At 42.8% G+C, this 13,882-nt stretch overlaps 1 long non-coding RNA gene across 1 annotated transcript; it reads right to left on the bottom strand.

The window, feature by feature from the left end:
• Positions 1 to 5,652: 5,652 nt before the first annotated feature.
• Positions 5,653 to 7,590, bottom strand: LOC144311133 (uncharacterized). Its single transcript, XR_013376688.1, has 2 exons — positions 7,318 to 7,590; positions 5,653 to 6,014 (listed from the first exon to the last, which is right to left on the bottom strand). It is a non-coding gene; the product is annotated as an uncharacterized LOC144311133 (long non-coding RNA).
• Positions 7,591 to 13,882: the final 6,292 nt, after the last annotated feature.

Raw genomic sequence — 13,882 nt, 5'->3', positions numbered from 1 at the left:
AGACTGTAGTAAGAGATGAAGAGGGAAACTATATCGTACTTAAAGATCTATCCAACAAGAGGCCCTAACAATCATCAATATTCATACCCCAAATGTGGGAGTTGTCAAGTGTATCAATCAATTAATAACCAAAGTTAAGACATGCTTAGATAATTATACACTTATATGTGGCGACTTGAATGTAGCGCTTTCTACAATTGACAGGATTTCTAAACACAACATCTCCAAAGAAACAAGAGCTTTAAAGGATACACTGGACCAGAGGGATTTCACAGATATCTGCAGAACTTTCCATCCAAACACAATTGAATACACATTCTAGTCAAGTGCACATGGATCTTTCTCCAGATTAGACAACATACTGGGTCACAAATCAAGTCTCAAATGATACCAAAAGATTGGGATCGTCCTCTGCATATTTTCAGACCATAATGCTTTGAAATTAGAACTAAATAACAGGAACAAGTTTGGAAGGATCTCAAACACGTGGAGCTTAAGAACCATCCAGCGAAAAGATGAAAGAGTCAAGAAGGAAATTAGAGAATATTTAAAAAGATTCATGGAAACTAATGAGAATGAAGATAAAACCGTTCAAAATCCTTGAGATACAGGAAAAGCACTCCTGAGGGGGGAATACATCGCAACACGAGCATCCATCCAAAAACAGGAAAAAACTCAAACTCAAAAGCTAACCTTACACCTAAAGAGCTAGAGAAAAATCAGCAAACAGATCCTACACCCAGCAGAAGAAGAGAGTTAATAAAGATTCAGGCAGAACTCAATGAAATAGAAACCAGAAGAAATGTGGAACAGATGAACAAAGCCAGGAGTTGGTTCTTTGAAAGAATTAATAAGATAGATAAATCATTAGCCAGCCTTATTACAATGAAGAGGGAAAAGATTCAAATTAACAAAATTATGAATGAGAAAGGAGCGATCATCATCAACACCAAAAAATACAAATGATTTAAAAACTTATTAGGAGCAGGTATATATCAATAAATTAGGCAATCTAGAAGAAATGGACACATTTCTGGAAAACCACAAACTACCAAAACTGGAACAGGAAGAAACAGAAAACCTGAACAGGCCGATAACCAGGGAGGAAATTGAAGCAGTCCTCAAAAACTTCCGATGCACAAAAGTCCAGGGCCAAAAGCTTCCCAGGGGAATGCTATCAAACGTTTCAAGGAGAAACCATACCTATTCTACTAAAGCTGCTCCAAAAGATAAACAGAGAAGGAGTACTTCCAAAATTCTTCTATGAGGCCAACATCACTTTACTTCCAAAACCAAACCGAGACCCCACCAAAAAGTAGAATAACAGACCAACATCCCTGATGAACATGGATGTAAAAATTCTCAACACGATACGAGCCAGTACGAACCAACAGTGCATTAAGAAGATTATTCACATGACCACGTGGGATTTATCCACAGAATGGAAAGCTGGTTCAACACTCATAAAGCAATCAATGTAATTGATCATATCATCAAGAGAAAAAAAGAGAACCATAGGATCCTCTCAATAGTTGCAGAGAAAGCATTAGACAAAATACAGCATCCATTCCTGATCAAAACCCTTGAGAGTGTAGGGATAGAGGGAACATGCCTCAGCATCTTAAAAGCCATCATGAAAAGCCCACAGCAAATATCATTCAGAATGGGGAAACACTGGGAGCCTTTCCCCGAAGATCAGGAACAAGAGAGAGATGACCACCATCACCACTGCTATTCAACACAGTACTAGAAGTCCTAGCCACAGCAATCAGGCAACATAAAGAAATAAGTGGCATTCAAATTGGCAAAGAAGAAGTCAAACTCTCCCTCTTGGCAGATGACATGATACTGTACCTAAAAAACCCAAAAGACTCCTGCCCAAGATGCAAGAACTAATGCAGCCAATCGGCAGTGTGGCATGATATAAAATCAATGCCCAGAAATCAGTTGTATTTCTATACCCTAACAGTGAGACTGAAGAAAGGGAAATTAAGGAGTCAATCCCATTTACAATTGCACCCAAAATCATGAGACAGATAGGAATAAACCTAACCAAAGAGGTAAAGGATCTACAACCTAAAAACTACAGGACACTTCTGAAAGAAATTGAGGAAGACACAAAGAGATGGAAAATATTCCATGCTCACGGATTGGAACAATTAATATTGTGAAAATGTCAATGCTACCCAGGGAAATTTACAAATTTAATGCAATCCTTACCTAAATACCATGGACTTTCTTCAGAGACTTGGCACAAAGCATCTTACGATTTGTGTGGAATCAGAAAAGACTCCGAATAGCCAGGGGAATATTACAAAAGAAAACCAGAGCCAGGGGCATCACAACGCCAGATATCACATTGTACTACAAAGCTGTCATCATCAAGACAGTATGGTATTGGCACAAAAGCAGACACATAGATTAATGGAGCAGAACAGAGAATCCAGAAATGGACCCTCAACTCTATGTTCAACTAATATTTGACAAAGCAGTAAAGGCTATCCACTGGAAAAAAGACAGTGTTTTAAAAAAAATAGTGCTGGGAAAATTGGACAGCCACATAAAGACAAAGGAAATTAGAACCTTGTCTTACACCATACATAAAGAAAAACTCAAAATTGATGAAAGATCTAAATGTGAGACAAGATTCCATCAAAATCCTAGAGGAGAACACAGGCAACACCTTTGTGAACTTGGCCACAGTAACTTCTTGCAAGATTCATCCACCAAGGGAAGAGAAACAAAAGCAAAAATGAACTATTGGGACTTCCTCAAGATAAGGAGCTTTTACAAAGCAAAAGATACCATCAACAAAACTCAAAGACAACCTACAGAATGGGAGAATATATTTGCGAATGACGTATTAAATAAGGGGCTAGTTTCCAAGATCCATAAGGAACTTATTAAACTCAAAAGCAAAGAAAGAAACAACTCAATCATGAAATGGGCAAAAACATGAACAGAAATCTCACAGAGGAAGACATAGACATGACCAACAAGCATATGAGCAAATGCTCCCCATCACTTGTCATCATGGAAATACAAATCAAAACCACAATGAGACACCACCTCACATCAGTGAGAATGGGGAAAATTAACAAAGCAGGAAACCACAAATGTTGGAGAGGATGTGGAAAAGGCAAACCCTCCTGCACTGTTGGTGGGAATGTGAACTGGTGGAGCCACTCTGGAAAACTGTGTGGAGGTTCCTCAAAGAGTTAAAAAAATAGACCTGCCCTACGACCCAGCAATTGCACTGCTGGGGATTTACCCCAAAGATACAGATGCTCAAGGGCTGCAGCGTACCTGGCTGGACTCGGGAGCAGCTCAGAGGCGGCTCGGGTGGAGGCTCCGGGGGGAGGATGCTGCACCGCGACGGGAGCAGCAGGGAGGCAGCTCGGGCGTCTGCAGCCCACGGAGGGTCTGAGCGGCCCCGGGAGCAGCTCAGAAGTGGCTCAGGCAGAGACTCCGAGCATAAGGGGCTGCATAGCCCGGAGCGCGAATCCGACACTGCAGGCCCGGGAACACAGGGCGCCGCGGATCCAGCCGAGGATACTGCACACCCCTAGGCACAGGCAGAGGCCGGGAGGGCACAGGACAGCAAGGACATTCCTGCCCCAAGTTGAGCAGATCAGCGGCCCCACCCCCAGGGCATCCAGACCTCTGGAGACTGAGAGCTCCGTTGTTACTGCAGGAGCTGATTCCAGGGCTCCAGAGCTGGCCGCCGCCACTGTTGTTCCGCCTGGGGCCTCATAGGATAAACAACCCCCAATGAGCCTCACAGTGGCCTTACCGTATAAACAGCTTAAACATCTTTCACTGAGCCCTGAACCAGGCCCCCAAGTGCTAATAACTGAAAATCAGCACAGCAGGCCCCTCCCTCAAAAGACCAGCTAGACAGACAGGGGAAAAACAAATTATTGACCAACCAGCACTTGAAAGTCCCAAGGGAAGCCAAGGGATTTACCATTTACAGAATCAGAGGATACTCCCCCTTCCCTTTTTTTTTTTTTTTTTTTTTTGTCTTTTGGTTTTTGATTTCTGTTTGGTCCTCCGCCCCATTTTTTTCTTTTTTTCTTTTCTTCTCTTTTTTTTCTTTTTCTCTTTTTTCTCTTCTTTGTTTTTTATTTTTTTCTTTTTATTTCCTTCTTTCTCTTCTCTCTTTTTCTCCTTTTCCCAATACAAATTGTTTTTGGCACTGCACTGAGCAAAATGACTAGAAGGAAAACCTCACCTCAAAAGAAAGAACCAGAAACAGTCCTCACTCCCACAGAGTTACAAAATTTACATTATAATTCAATGTCAAAAAGCCAATTCAGAAGCACTATTATAAAGCTACTGGTGGCTCCAGAAAAAAGCATAAGGACTCAAGAGACTTCAGGACTGCAGCATATCGATCTAATCAGGCCGAAATGAAAAATCAATTGAATAAGATGCAATCCAAACTGGAGGTCCTAACGATGAGATTAATGAGGTAGAAGAACAAGTGAGTGACATAGAAGACAGGTTGATGGCAAGGAAGGAAGCAGAGGAAAGGAGAGAAAAACAAAAGACCATGAGAAAAGGTTAGGGGAAATAAATGATAACCTCAGAAGGAAAAATCTATGTTTAAAGGGGGTTCCAGAGGGTCCCGAAAGGAACAGAGGACCAGAAAGTGTATTTGAAGAAATCATAGCTGAGAACTTCCCTAACTTGGGGAAGGAACCAGGCCTGCAAATCCTGGAGACAGAGGGATCCACTCCTATACTCAGTGAAAACCTTTCAACACCCTGATGTTTCATGGTGAAACTTCCAAATTCCGAAGATAAAGAGAAGATCCTCAAAGCAGCAAGATACAAGGGATCCCTAAACTTTATGGGAGAAGTAGTAGGTTAACAGCAGACCTCTCCCCAGCGACCTGGAAGGCCAGAAAGGGCTGGCACAATACATTCAGGGTCCTAAATGAGAAGAGTTCAATTTGCCAACATATAGCGTATCACCCATGGCTCATCACGTCAAGTGCCCCCCTGAGCACACATCATCCAGTCACTCCAACCAACCTGGCAACAACCTTTCCAGTACCCCTTCTTCGTTTCCCAGAGTTAGGAGTCTCTCATATTCTGTCATCGTCAACTGATATTTTCACTCATTTTCTCTCCGTTTCCCTTTATTCCCTTTCACTATTTTTTATTATCCCAAATGAATGAGACCATATAATCATTGCCCTTCTCCGATTCAGTATTTTCCCTCAGCATTACACCGTCCGGTTCCATCCACAATGAAGCATGCAGTAGGTCTTTGTTGTTTCTATTCTTTTCTTTTCTTTTTTTTTTTTTTGTACTTAACAAATATATTCAGAACATTTCATCCTAAAACGGCAGAAGACACAATCTTTTTGAGTGCATATGAAACATTCTCCAGAATAGATCACATGCCAGGTCACAAATCAGACCTTAACAAGTACAAGAAGATGAAGACTATACCATGCATATTTTCCAACCACAATGACATGAAACTTAAGGTCAACCACAAGAAAAAAATTGGAAATACCACTAATACCTGGGGGTTTGGGGGTTAAAAAATATCCTACTGCTCATAATGAATGGGTTAGTCAGGAAATTAAAGTGTAAATTAAAAAATACATTGAAGGAAATGAAAATGAAAACATGAAGGTAATATTAAAAGATGTCTTTAGTGATCCTCTGATTTTCACATATGCTCTTCTTAACCTCCATTATGTAGTTCATCCAATTTCTCCCAGGTATTTGGGATTAATTACCCAGCCAGCATAATAACTTCTTTCCTTGCCTATTGATTCAGAGGCATGAAGAGCTCAAAGTGTCCATGCACGAGTTTCAATTTCCAGTTCAGTGGGATTGTTTTTGTGTCTCTCTTTGAACCTGAGACCTCTAGTCCAGCAGAATATAAAATAGTGGGAACAGAAAGTAAACATTTTGCAAGTAGATCATGACGGGTTATTGTGAGTAATACCACTCCCAGTTCTATTCCTCGATTCCTGCACCTGTGAATGTGAGCTATGGGAGAAACGACGTCATACATTAGAAGCTGATTTGGAACATATATGGCCCTCTGGAGGACCTTGTCCTACCCTGCAAGGAATTGCCTCCTAGATGGCACTACAGCTGAATCTTTTATTTTTAATTTTTTCTTAAATTTATTTTTTATTGGTGTTCAATTTGCCAACACATAGAGTAACACTCAGTGCTCATCTCATCAAGTGCCCTCTCAGTGCCCATCACTCAGTGACCCCCACCCCATGTCCACCTCACTTTCTACCACCCCTAGTTTGTTTCCCAGTGTTTGGAGTCTCTCATGTTCTGTTTCCCTTTCTGATTTTCCTAACTGACTTTTTCTCATTTCCCCTTTATTCCCTTTCACTATGTTTTATATTCCCCAAATGAAGGAGACCATATAATGTTGGTCCTCCTCTGATTGACTTAATTCACTCAGCATAATACCCTCCAGTTACATCCACATCGAAGCAAACGCTTCTTTCCTGGTGCAGGGCTCAGTGAAAGATATTTAACCTCTTTATCCGTTGAGGGCACTGTGAGGTTCAGTGGGGGTTGTTTATCCTGTGAGGCCCCAGGAGGAACAACAACAGTAGAGGTGGCCCACTCTGGAGCCCTGGAGTAAGCTCCCACAGTAGGTATGGAGCTCTCAGTCTGCAGAAGCCTGGATGCTCTGGGGGCAGGGGCCGCTGATCTGCACAGCCTGGGGCCACCCAGTGACAAGAGTGTCCTTGCGGTCCTGTGCCTTCTTGGCTTCTGCCTGTCCCGGGGGAGGCGCCGGATCTTGGGTTGAGTCCCAGGCGCACTGTGCTCCCAGGCCTGAGCTGTTGGAATCGTGCTCCTGGCCACCCAGCCCCCTCCATGTGGAGCCTCTGCCTGAGCGCATTCTGAGCAATTCCCAGGGCCAGGCAGCCTTCTGCACAGAGCCTCTACCTGAGGCACTTCCAAGCTGTGCCCAGGGCCACGCAGCTCCCTCCCAGTGGAGCCACTGCATGAGGGGCCTCGAAGCTGCTCCAGGGCCCCGCCAAATGCACGCTGCAGCCCTTTAGGGAGCTTGGCCATGAGTGGGGTGCGCTCTCCCTGGGGCGCTGGTGCTCTCTTAGTGGTCAGGGAGGCTGAGGGCATCCCCACACCTCCTGGGATCCTGCTCCAACTCCCGGGAAGATTGGTGAAAGCCCTGCTTCTCCAGGATGGGGCTTTCCTGTCCTGGGGACACTCGCCATAGCCTTAGCCAAGGTACTCGCGGGACCCCTCCCACTTGGATGCCTTTTGTTTCATTCTTTCTTCCCCCGCCCCGTCTTCTTACCATGACTCAAACCTGAACTCTTCTCACCGTAGATTTCCAACAGTTCTCTCTTTAAATCTCAGGCTGAATTCGTAGGTTTTCAGGTGGATTTGAAACTTAGGTAATTTTGTAGGGACAGATGACTTGGGGACCCTACTCTTCCGCCATCTTGTTCCCTCCTACACTGCTTTCCATTTAAAATTGTTTCTAGGCAACGGTATCAGGAGGGTCAAGGAGAAAGCCATCTGACATTGCCAACCTGAGCTGCATGGTGATTGGCCACCTGAACCAGGCCCCTCCGAGAGCGTGCGTGATTGGCCGGGGAATGGCGTGACATCACAGAGGGGCACTCTGATGCACCTGGGTTGATATAAAAGCATGACAACCACACAGGTGCCCTTAATGACAGAGATGGGACTTCAGCCACAGATCTCCCTGCTCTCCCTCAGGTTGTCTTCCCTCTTTTCTGCCCATGCCCATGGCAAGCCCCCGGACCACCCTCCTGCCCCAGTCCTCTCGCCAAGACTTTGGGCTCCACCTGCATGTTTGCACATCCATTCATCCCCCTCTGTGGTCCTGAGAGTCCACGAACCCACAGCAGGCCACTCCTGCTCCCATTTCCCACTGAGAGGTTGGCCTGGCTGCTCATGGACATATTCCCATGTGGACTGTGGGAGTGGGACACCGGGAATCGGTACCATGGATACTCAGGCAGAGAGGAAATGCCTCTCCAACACCCCGGGGGTCAACCCAGGGATCAACAAAGGAAAGCTGTGAGTCCCCATCCTGAGGAAACCCAGGGCACTCACTGCTTCTCTGGAGCTCTCCAAACCAGCTCAGTACAGGGCACATGAATGCCTTAAACCTCCACTCCACCCCCATGTGTGCAGTGTCAGCAGTGCCTCCAGGCACCCGGCAGAGAAGGCATTGTACGAAACAAGTAAGTCCTAGGACAAGGAGTCACCACATCACTGGACATGGTGGGGGTCATTGGAACACGTGCCCTCAGACCATGAGCTGTCTGCCCCAGCTCAGTAGTGGACAAATGGATGCTCCAGATCCCTGGCTGACCAGGCGCCCATACACCAGAAACCCTTGAACACAGCAAGACATGGAGAAATTCAGTCCCCAGAACAGAGCACCTACCAGGATCCCTCAGACTGGGAACCCTCTTAACCCTCGTGCCCCCGGGCATGTGAGTCACCCAGACACTGGATCCCTATCAAAATTCCATGGACTTTCTTCAGAGAGTTGGAACTATTTTAAGATTTGCGTGGAAAAAAAACAGATTTGTGTGGAATCAGAAAAGACTCCGAATAGCCAAGGGAATATTAAAAAGATATCCATAGCTGGAGGCATCACAATGCCAGATTTCAGGTTGTATTACAAAGCTGTGGTCATCAAGACAGTGTGGTACTGGCACAAAAACAGACACATAGATCAATGGAACAGAATAGAGAATCCAGAAGTGGACCCTCAACTTTACGGTCAACTAATAATATTCGATAAAGGAGGAAAAACTATCCACTGAAAAAAAACAGTCTCTTCAATAAATGGTGCTGGGAAAATTGGACATCGACACGCAGAAGAATGAAACTAGACCATTCTCTTGCACCATACACAAAGATAAAATCAAAATGGATGAAAGCTCTCAATGGGAGACAAGAGTCCCTCAAAATCCTAGAGGAGAACACAGGCAACACCCTTTTTGAACTTGACCACAGTAACTTCTTGCAAGATACATCCATGAAGGCAAGAGAAAGAAAAACAAAAATGATCTATCAGGACTTCATCAAGATAGGAAGCTTTTGCACAGCAAAAGATACAGTCAACAAAACGAAAAGATAACCTACAGAATGGAAGAAGACATTTGCAAATGATGTATCACATAAAGGGCTAATATCCAAGATCTATAAAGAACTTATTAAACTCAACAGCAAAGAAACAAACAATCCAAACAGGAAATGGGCAAAAGACGAACAGAAATCTCACAGAGGAAGACATAGACATGACCAACAAGCACATGAGAATATGCTCTGCATCCCTGGCCATGAGGGAAGTACAAATCGAAATCACAATGAGATACCAACTCACATGTGTGAGAATGGGGAAAATAACAAGGCAGGAAACCAAAAATGTTGGAGAGGAAGGGGAACCCTCCTGCACTGTTGGTGGGAATGTGAACTGGTACAGCCACTCTTGACAACTGTGTGGAGGTTCCTCAAAGAATTAAAAATAGATCTGCCCTATGACCCAGCAATTGCACTGCTGGCGATTTACCCCAAAGATACAGATGCAGAAATGCCGGGACGCCTGCACCCTGATGTTTATAGCAGCAATGTCCACAATAGCTAAGCTGTGGAAGGAGCCTCGGTTTCCATCAAAAGGTGTATGGATAAAGAAGATGTGGTCTATGTATACAATGGAATATTACTCAGCCATTAGAAACGACAAATACTCACCGTTTCCTTTGACGTGGATGAAATGGAGGGTGTTTTTCGAGTGAAATAAGTCAATCGGAGAAGGACAAACATTAATGGTCTCATTCATTTGGGGAATAGAAAAAATAGTGACAGGGAATAAAGGGGAAAGGAGAAAAAAATGAGTGGGAAATACCAGAAAGGGAGACAGAACATGAGAGACTCCTAACTCTGGGAAAGTAACTAAGGGTGGGGGATGGGGAGGTGGGCGGGGGGGGGACAGTGAGACGGGCACGTAGGGGTGCGCATGAAGGGATGAGCAATGGAGGTTATTCTATATGTTGGCAAATTGAACACCAATAAAAAATACATTTAAAAAAATTTTATGAGACTGATATAAATAATAGTGAAATATAAATAATAGTGAAAGGGAATATAAAGGAAGGGAGAAGAAATGTGTGGGAAATATCAGAAAGGGAGACAGAACATAAAGACTCCTAACTCTGGGAAACGAACTAGGGGTGGTGGAGGGGTGGAGGGCAGGGGGTGGGGGTGAATGGGTGACGGGCACTGTGGGGGGGACTTGACGGGATGAGCACTGGGTGTTATTCTGTATGTTGGTAAATTGAACACCAATAAAAAATAAATTTATTTAAAAAAATAATTTAAAAAATAAAAAATAAATTTTTTTTTAAAATAAAATGCACATGTTGTGCCAGCTGGGTGGCAATTCCTTGCAGGCTGGGACAAGGTTCTCCAGAGGGCTATATATGTTTCAAATCTGCTTGTAACATATGATGCTGTTACTCCCATAGCACACATTCACAAGGTTCAGAAATAAGGCCTGGAACTGGAAGTGGTACCACTTACTATAACTCTTCATGATCTACTTGCAAAATGTTTAATTTCTGTTTCCACGATTTTAATTTCTGCTGGCCTAGAGGCCTCAGCTACAAAGAGAGACACAAAAACAATCCCACTGATCTGGCAATTCAAACTGCTGCCTGGCCACTTTGAGCTCTTCATGCCTCTGAATCAATAGGCAAGGAAGGAAGTTACTATGCTGGCTGGGTGATTAATCCCAAATTCCTGGGAGAAATTGGATGAGCTCCACAATAGAGGTTAAGAAGAGCATGTGTGAAAATCAGAGGATCACTTAAGACATCTTTTAGTATTACCTTCATGTTTTCATTTTCATTTCCTTCCATGTATTTTTAAGTTTATACTTTAATTTCCTGGTTAACCCATGTGTTATTAGCAGGAGGATATTCTTTCACCCCCATGTATTTGTGGTATTTCCAATGTTTTTCTTGTGGTTGACTTTAAGATTTAAGTCATTGTGGTTGGAAAGTATGCATGGTATAATCTTAATCTTTTTGTACTTGTTAAGGGCTGATTTGTGACGGGGTATGTGGTCTATTCTGGAGAATGTTCGATATGCACTCAAAAGACGGTGCATTCTGCTGTTTTAGGAAGAAATGTTCTAAATATATTTGTTAAGTTAAAAAAGAAAAAAGAAAAGAACAGAAATGACAAATACCCCCCATTTGCTTCGATGTGGATGGAATCCCTTTTGGTTTTGATTTCTATCTCCCTGGTGGCCAGGGATGCGGAGCATTTTCTCATGTGCTTGTTGGCCATGTCTATATCTTCCTCTGTGAGATTTCTGTTCATATCTTTTGCCCAGTTCATGATCGGATTGTTTGTTTCTTTGCTGTTGAGTTTAATATGTTCTTTATAGATCTTGGAAACTAGCCCTTTATCTCATACATCATTTGCAAATATATAGTCTCCCATTCTGAAGTTTGTCTTTGAATTTTGTTGACTGTATCTTTTGCTGTGCAAATGCTTCTTATCTTTTTTTTTTAAATGCTTCTTATCTTGATGAAGTCCCAGTAGTTCATTTTTGCTTTTGTTTCTCTTGCCTTCATGGATGTATCTTGCAAGAAGTTACTGTGGCTAGGATCAAAATGGGTTTTTCTTGTATTCTCCTCTTGGATTTGGATGGAATCTTGTCTCCCATTAAGATCTTTCATCCAATTTGGGTTGATCTTTGTGTTTGTTGCAAGAGAGTGGTCTAGCTTCATTCTTCTGCATGTGGATGTCCAATTTTCCCAGCACCATTTATTGAAGAGACTGTCTTTTTGCCAGTGGATAGTCTTTCCTATTTGTGGAATATTAGTTGACCATCAAGTTGTGGGTCCATTTGTGCATTCTCAATTCTGTTCCATTGATCTATGTGTCTGTTTTTGTGCCAGTACCACACTGTCTTGATGACAACATCTTTGAAGTACAGCCTGAAACCTGGCATTGTGATGCTCCCAGCTATAGTTTTCTTTTTTAATATTCCCCTGGGTATTCGGCGTCTTTTCTGATTCCACACAAATCTTAAAATAATTTGTTCCACCTATCTGGAGAAAGTCCATAGTATTCTGATAGGGGTTGCATTAAACGTGTAAATTGCCCTGTGTAACATTGACATTTTCACAATATTAATTCTTCCAATCCAAGAGCATCGAGTATTTTTCCATCTCGTTGTGTCTTCACATTGTCTTTCAGAATTTGTTCTGTCATTTTTATGGTATAGATCCTTTACCGCTTTGGTTAGGTTTAGTCCTAGATATCTTATGCTTTTGGGTGCAATTGAAATGGGATTGACTCCTTAATTCCTTGCTTTCAGGCTCACTGTTCATGTATAGAAATGCCACTGACTTCTGGGCATTGATTTTGTATCCTGCCACACTGCCAAATGGCTGTATGAGTTCTAGCAATCTTGGGGTGGAGTCTTTGGGGTTTTCTAGGTACAGTATAATGTCATCTGCCAAGAGGGAGAGTTTGACTTCTACTTTGCCAGTTTGAATGCCCTTTATTTCTTTTTGTTGCCTGATTGCTGAGGCAAGGACTTCTACTACTCTGTAGAATAGCAGTAGTGAGAGTGCTCATCCCTGTCCTGTTCCCGATCTTCGGGGAAAGGCTCCCATGTTTCCCCACTCAGATTGATATTTGCTGTGGGCTTTTCGTAGATGGCTTTTAAGATGCTGCGGATTGTTCCCTCTATATCTACACTCTGAAGAGTTTTGATCAGGAATGGATGCTGTATTTTGTCAAATGGTTTCTCTGCATCTATTGAGAGGATCCGAAGGTTCTCGTTTTTTCTCTTGCTGATATGATCAACCACATTGATTGCTTCACAAGTGTTGGACCAGCTTTGCGTCCGCGGATAAATCCCACTTGGTCATGGTGAATAATCTTCTTAATGTTCTGTTGGATCCTCTTGGCTAGTATCTTGTTGAGAATTTTTGCATCCATAATCATCGGGGATATTGTTCTGTAATTCTCCTTTTTGGTGGATTCTTTGTTTGGTTTTAGAAATAAAGTGATGTTGGGTTCATAGAATGAGTTTGGAACTACTCCATCTCTTTTTAGCATTTGGAACAGCTTTAGTAGAATAGGTTGATAGAATTCCCCTGGGAAGCCATCTGGCCCTGGACTTATGTGCCTTGGGATGTTTTGAGGACTGCTTCAATTTCCACCCTGGTAAGTGGCTTGTTCAGGTTTTCTATTTCTCCTTGTTCCAGTTTTGGTAGTTTGTGGTGTTCCAGAAATGTGCCCATTTCTTCTAGATTGCCTAATTTATTGGCATACAGCTGCTCTTAATAAGTTTTTAAAATTGTTTGTATTTTTTGGTGTTGGTAGTCATCTCTCCTTTCTCATTCATGCTTTTATCAATTTGAGTCCTTTCCCTCTTCTTTTTAGTAATGCTGGCTAATGATTTACCTATCTTATTAATTGTTTCAAAGAACCAACTCCTGGCTTTGTTCATCTTTTCCACATTTCTTCTGGTCTGCATTTCATGGAGTTTTGCCCGAATCTTTATTAACTCTCTTTCCTCTGCTGTGTTTAGGATCTATTTGCTGTTTTGTTCTCCAGCTGCCTTAGGTGCAAGTTTCGCTTTTGTATTTGAGTTCTTTCCACTTTTTGGATGGATGCTCGTATTGCGATATATTTCCCCTCAGGACTGCTTTTGCTGTTTCTCAAAGATTTCCAATGGTTGTATCTGCATTCTCATTAGTTTCCATGAATCTTCTTAATTCTTCTCTAATTTCCTGCTTGATCCTTTCATCTTTTAGCGGAATGGTCCTTAAGCTCCACGTGTTTGAAATCCT

Source organism: Canis aureus, chromosome 3 (genome assembly GCF_053574225.1).
Source record: "Canis aureus isolate CA01 chromosome 3, VMU_Caureus_v.1.0, whole genome shotgun sequence".
Classification (NCBI taxonomy): domain Eukaryota; kingdom Metazoa; phylum Chordata; class Mammalia; order Carnivora; family Canidae; genus Canis; species Canis aureus.
Note: the sequence above shows the minus strand (reverse complement) of the source record. Positions and strands in the feature narration are given on the sequence as shown.